At 33.1% G+C, this 7,271-nt stretch overlaps 1 non-coding gene across 1 annotated transcript; it reads left to right on the top strand.

Moving 5' to 3' along the window:
* Positions 1 to 6,823: 6,823 nt before the first annotated feature.
* Positions 6,824 to 6,894, top strand: TRNAG-GCC (transfer RNA glycine (anticodon GCC)). The gene has a single exon. It is a non-coding gene; the product is annotated as a tRNA-Gly (tRNA).
* Positions 6,895 to 7,271: the final 377 nt, after the last annotated feature.

Below are 7,271 nucleotides of genomic sequence, written 5' to 3'. Positions count from 1 at the left end.
TTACATTCCTAAATATAATTTAATAAGTTCAATCGTCCCCTGAATTGCAATCTCCACACACTAAAAAATAAAAATAAAAACTATAAAAATTAATTTTACTTTTACACGATTCTAAAACTTCTGAACTAGCAAAACATTTCCTAAATATCATCACTAGATGTTTATTTCCCCTTGTCCATTACGAACCGTTGTCGTGTGTCATAAAAGTTACTGCCAAGTCTAGACGCATTCAGGGTTTAATATCTCATATGACTCAATCATCGACTCATGAGATTTCTTCGGCCATTGTTCCATCGTTTAGTTAGTCCAGGTTGCAGTTTATTGAGACTAGATATTTTATAATCTGTTACTTATAATAATATTCTCCTGTACCGTTCACAGAGATCTGTTATAATAATATTCTCCTGCATCGTTCACCGAGAATTCACAAAATACCTCCCGTTATTTTGTGAATTCTATTTTTGAATTGACGCGTCTATTTTTCAGCAACTCATCATTCCTCTGTGCGTTCTATTTGCGAATTTTTGTGTATTAATTTTTTGTTACGACGTAGATTATATTAGATGTGTATGATATTAATTATACTGAATTTCAAAGTTTAAAAAGATTTGTTTAAGTATACGATGAATTTTTAATTTGTCTATCTATTGAATGCCTTACCAAAATACCTACTTATTTCTATAATTAAGATTGACAAATATTTTACAAACAAACGTATTTAATTTCCTTTTCAATTAAAAGTACGTATTAGGCTCGCTTTTAGTTTCATTTTAATTTCCTCCAATAAACTGCTACATTAATTAAACTAAAAATCCCTCTATATTTTCATGACATAAAATACCAAACGTGGTCTACATCATCCAATAAATGTCGTCAATGGACAGGCGCCATTTTGAAAGTTCAGCGTCCCCACCAAATGTAGTGGAAAGATTAAGGCCCGTTTGGATGTATGTTGGTGATGTTTTTAAAATAAACCTTATGATCCCTTGGTGAAAATAATATTGTAACTAGAGCGTAGATTCTATAGGTAAGGTTAATGTTACAAAAATTGCAATAATTTACAAGAAGAATCATAAAATCTCATAACTAAACCTATTTTTTACGTAAATACTTACGATTTTATGCTGATGTGAATGATGCTGAATGCTATTTTTTTTCAGATTAAATACTACAAAAACACTGCAATTAGGTTCTAATAGTAGAAATAGATTATGACATATTATCATGCTCTACAAGCAAACATTGCTGGCTTCACCATCCATTCACCATTAATAAACTTGTACTTTTAAATTATTGCTACATAAGACCTCCATATTATTGCAGATTATAAAGGAAGCACGAAACACGCTCCTTCCTAACCTCTTTTACATCGTAAAATATGACATTTCCCCATGTACAACATCCCCAACATTGTAATAAGCATATAAATAAACGTAAAAATTGTTCATATCCACGGTATTTAAGGGTTATTGCAATAAATATGCAAACTTTACGGCGTTCCTGGACATTTTCGTATCAAAGGATAAGAGTTTGGGCGCAAATTTTGCGAACAGGTGTGCATAATATGTATTTTAGGCTCAATTACCTATTGGTTTTATGCCGTAATAAGTTTGAATTGTGTACTAACAATATTTTTACTGCCTATTCAAATTTAGTGTGTATTTGTTGGAATTAATTAATTTTGTGATAGACTCGCAAATGCAAATAAATAGAGAATCAAAAAACATTGAAATTGATAATGTTTTATCCCTTTGTATAAAATTTCAATATACAAAGAGATAAACATAATAATATGTAAATTTTACACATAATATAAGCGCGGGAAAACATTCAGTTGTTTTCCTGTTTTTTTATAAACTTAATTTATCAGTTTAGTTACCTTCCACTTTTGTGGATTCCTCTGTTCGACTCTGACTAAAAACTTATTAAAAAGGGTGATCTAGTAGGATACAAAATCATTGAAAAGTCACGACAAGAAAAACGTATTACAAAAATGCTGGTTTAGGAATGAAATAAAAAATGTATGCAACAATTCATTTATTTCACCTGGTCTCATCATTGCGAGTGATCCAGGACGAAGCGGAAATGATTATCAGCAGGATGTTGAGTGCAGCGTGCTTCCGCGTCTGATCTCTCCTTTGGCGCTGCGCCCCTGGTACCTCAGCCTGCTATATGCTTGAAAGGGATCGTAGTTTTTCTTTTTTTTAACCTAATATTTATTTTTTATGTACCTTTTATAAAATATTTAACTGCTCTCTAAAATAACTAGAATTATTAAATTTTTTGTACCTAGGTACCTGTGTAACAAAATAATTCATAATAAGTACATATAATTTTCATTTCGAGCCCACTTGGCAAAGTTATTTTAGTTATAAATAAATGGAAAGCAGTGAGTTGAAATTCTTAAACTTAACTGTGATACGAGAAAAAAGTTAATTTGAATAATTTATTTTAATTCTCCCTAGAATAAAAACAATATCCACGGAATTGCGAATAGTTTTCTCTGAAACAAAACATATTATCTGCGATTACCTATAGGTATACTAAATTGAACAATTATACTTTAAATAGTCCAATCCATACTATTTTTAATATTATAAATGCGAAAGTAACTCTGTCTATCTGTCTGTTACTCAATCACGCCTAAACTACTGAACCAATTTGCATGAAATTTGGTATGGAGATATTTTGATACCCGAGAAAGGACATAGGCTATCTATTATTGCGAAATATGTACCACGGGCGAACCCGGGGCGGACCGCTAGTTAACTATATTCCTTTACCAAAGATTTCTTTCAGCACAGAACAGACGCAAACGTGTCATTTCGGTCACATACACTAAAATTTTTAACTCGTCGTTCCGTTTGAAACTGGCCCATTCATACCGAATCGTACCAAAACTATCTATAAAACTTGAGGTCAAAGCGAAGTCGGTCATAAACTTCCAAAATTGAACGAACAACTGTTTTAGTAGAAATCGTCAAAGCAAAGGATTTTGGTATTATTGTGGTTTAATATAAAATAGGTGAGCGCAATGTGGTCTCTTTTTACTCTTCTACGAGAACACAATTAAAATAAATTGAAATAGATTCAGAATTATCCTAATACTCGAAAACTGCTGAATTTAATTTATAAATTAGTGGCAAGACTTCAATGTTTTTTGTGTATAAGTACGTTTGTCCATTGTGTTAATTTTAAAGTGCCAGTATTTATAATTTTACGACATTAAAAAGAACTATAACTACTAAACATGATACCAGATTTTAATTTTTTATTTAAATAATTCGATAAATTAACCGTTAAAATAAACTTTACTTTGATAATATAACCTGAACTTCTTTCCATTCTTCAAATTGGATAAGACCTTAACAACACAAGCATTAAATTCCCAAAGCTTTGCTCAAAAGTGCAACTAACGAAAGTCGAAAATACATTCGCTCTATCTATTGTCGCTTTCCGAAACAATCCAATTTAGTTCGCAAATAGCTGGCGTATTTCGTCGTATTCAAAGGATAGGAATTGGTCATAATGTAATTAAACACTCCTCTTTCATTCTTGCTCCTGTGAACGGAAATTTAGACAATAAAATTTAACCTTTTTGCGACAATTGCTCGAGCGTATCGAACAAAGATGTCGATAGTTTTGTTCGCTTACATACGTTTAAATCAGAACACATTTTGTGTTTCTGTTTAAATCTGTTTTAATTAATTTATACGTCGTCTTTCATCGCTGTAGTAGGTAGTAGTAGTAGTGTTCGTCAGTGATTTCTGAACTGGGTTTATCCAATAATTGTGCATTTTAAACATACTTATTGTCAGACTTTTACTTTCAGTGCATCATGTTCGAAACGGTTAAACGGTTTTTGATGGGAAATTCTCTAGAAGATAAAAAAGTTATATAAAATAGCTTAATTGTTTACCAATCTCAAACCGAACAAAGCAAATTTCATACAATAATATTGAATCTGAATGCATAGTTGAATATTTGACCAAGCAACCAAATGTATAGGAATACAGTTAATAGGAAATAGCTAAAGTTGGGTGTTTTGTGAGAAATTTAATTAAAAACTTAACGCTAACGGCCTGTTTGTATGAAGACGATTTATTATAACACTTTGTACTTTTGTGCAGTTTCTTGTTACAGGTAATTGGTGTATACGCTCTAATTAATTATGAAAATGTTTGAAATATTAAAGTACTTTTTACGAGTAGATAGTAATGACTTTCTGTATGACATACATACATACATACTTCGACGGTACTTATCAAAAGAGAGGAGATTCTTTGCTCGTCTGTATGGATTTTTAAGTAGTAGCACAGACTAATAATAATATACTACGTATACAAGTAGTAGTATCTTCAGCCTTGAATCTTACAAGGTACCATTGATTCCTATAACACGTTCAAGATAATATACAAAAAAAGAATTTTTTATCTATACAATCTTTATCGAAAGGCGATTTACAAATAAAATAAGCATGGCTTGAAAATGAAGCCATCATAAAAAAGATTAAACAACTCAAAATTAAATTTTCATAAAGATATTCTGTTATCACAGTAAAGAGGGTAGGTTTAAAGCACGGTTTAAAGTACCATCACACCTACACACAAGTAAAGAAACTGTTAAAAGGAATTAAATTGCAAAGTACCACTACAAACTTGCTTTATTTTCATCATAGCAAAAACAAGCATAAACAACCATCTCGGTATTACAAGGCTTTAATCAAACGAATTAATAAATTCATTAAAAATTTAAACACACCACAAAACTGCTTAGACATGCAATATCTGAAAAGGAACAAAAATAATCAATTAACTTCAAAAGAGCTCTTAATGCATTCAGGGGGATTAAATTAAAATATTTTATGCAAGACCCGTGCACTGGATCTGAGAAATAATTAATCCGTCTTTCCATAATTCATTCTATTTACATAACGATATAGCGTGATAATGATAAATTCATGGATTCGATCCACAGATACGAATTGGTGCTTGGACTATGAATATTGTAAACCATTTATGACTATAAATGGTGCTATGTTTTGTAAACAATTTCAAAGGGCAAGAATTTGTATCAATCCTACTTATATTATTTTTACCGGCTCCGAAAAAGGATCCTCCTGATCCGTTCCAATTTGTTAAAAAAAACGATTTACTTGTTTTTCAAATACATTTTTAATTGGGTTTTTAAAGATGGATCCAAAATGTATTTTTCTCTTTTTTTCATAAAATTGATCCGTATTGCTAAACGCTAATGTCCATATCATAAAAAAACGAAATGAACATTTTTTCATCAGAATTTTTTGATATAATTTTCCATATCTCGAATCCCAATACAACAGACTCATGTGGCTGCTATCAAACTGTTGCTATATTTGCCGAGCATTGCAACACAGCGTCATTAATAATTCCGAGCTCGTCTGAGGCAGACCTGCGATATCTTAATCTCAGCGGATCCTGCTGCTCTTATATATTCAGACTGGAATGTCTCAGCGCAGTGGAAAATCTACTGCAGGACTTAGACATATAGTTTATTTAAATAAACGTGTTTTTTCAAAACTTAAAATTAACCTCATATTTTTATGATTTATGATTTAAAACAACCATTACCACGCTTCAACAAAAGCCTCCAATCGCTTCCAATCAAATAAACAGTGAACTCGATAAAAAGCTAATCTTTACGAGCGATGTCGCTCCGCTAAAAACTATAACATCTTTCGACTCAATAAACTGCGAAACGGTTTTCATTTACATTCGGCTGCCGTCCGACGTTGTATGAGCTATAAATTGGCCCTGCGACTCCATTCTCTCACCCCCTACTATGATCGAAATCGCCTGAATCATCAATTTCTCTCACCACTGACTTTTTCAAAGCGAACCATATCGAACGCTAGTCTCAAATCCACGCATTGGACTACGATCGACGGATCGCAAACGTCAGAATAACGTGGTACGGGTCGATAAATCGGACCCTTTCAGTTTATCGCTGATCGGAAAGAAACAATATGAAGAGAAAGAATCCAACTTATGGCGAAGAACGCCCCAGTATAGATTTGTAGGGAAAATTTAGGAGTGACCTACGATAAAGATGTACTTCGCTTTCAATGTGTATTACTGCAGTATTTTGAATACGTAATAGATTTTTATTTTGAGACCCGACCCTATTTAACCTCGTTTCTTATCATTTTGCAGCTATAATGATAATGCATAAAAGCAAAAAAATTGGTTGTCTGTAAAGTCGGTTTACTGACGATAGTTGAACGTGACAACGTCCGATTGTGCTTCTTTGTCGCTCGTTCCGCGCTCTCGCTTGCACTTCAAGCCTTACATGGAACGCCTCAGAGCGAGGTAACGCCGCATGAGTCATGTTTTTTCGTGCGTGCAACCGGCTCTATCGAAATAAAAGACGTTGTCACGTCAAAAACATTAGACCTTCCCTTGGACCTTCCTTATTGCAATGTAGAACAGTTCACGATATTGTTGAAAAAAAAAGGAATTATGAATGCATCCCAATTTGGTATTATCTTTGAAAATCTTTAACCAAATTAAATATAATTTTGCAGTACATATTTAGTCACCAGCGATGGAAAACAATTATTATTTACATGATCATTTTGTAAATTACGCTTGTTAAAAAGGTCTCATTGTTTGTAAACTTTAGGAATTTGCTTTTATAATTATGACGTCAGTATCACCACAGTATCACTAATGGCGTATTGAATTGGTATTGAAGAATTAAATTATTATTAGCTATTTCGTTTGCATAATATTGTTGTAAAAGCATTAATAATGAACTAATCCCCAATTTTGGTAGTTTGTCACAAGCATCGGTGGTTCAGTGGTAGAATGCTCGCCTGCCACGCGGGCGGCCCGGGTTCGATTCCCGGCCGATGCAAATACATTTTTTGCTTTTAATTTTTTTTTCTTTACTTTGCCAATATCAAATATTTTATTTACATACCAATTTAATGTTTATTTTTATAAATAGAAACTAGCTGGTGCGTTGTGCGCGGGCTGCAAGCAGCCCGCGAGCCCCTTTTGCCCCTGGGTTGAAGCAATAGGGCAGTCATTTGAAAATGCATCAAAATCCCCCGTCAATTTGTTATTATTTGCCAACAGCGATTCCACAGTCAATCGGAAGTGCTTATAAATTCCCAATTCAAATATTTTCTATTTTGAAATGCTGTCGACCTTCGAGGGTGCGTTGTGCGCGGGCTGCAAGCAGCCCGCGAGCCCCTTTTGTCCCTGGGTTGAAGCAATAGGGCAGTCATT

Source organism: Colias philodice, chromosome 2 (genome assembly GCF_061535455.1).
Source record: "Colias philodice isolate Cphi_HAF_F1 chromosome 2, ilColPhil1 Martin Lab GWU primary, whole genome shotgun sequence".
In the NCBI taxonomy this organism is placed as follows: Eukaryota; Metazoa; Arthropoda; class Insecta; order Lepidoptera; family Pieridae; genus Colias; species Colias philodice.
This window is presented reverse-complemented; position numbering and strand designations above follow the sequence as displayed.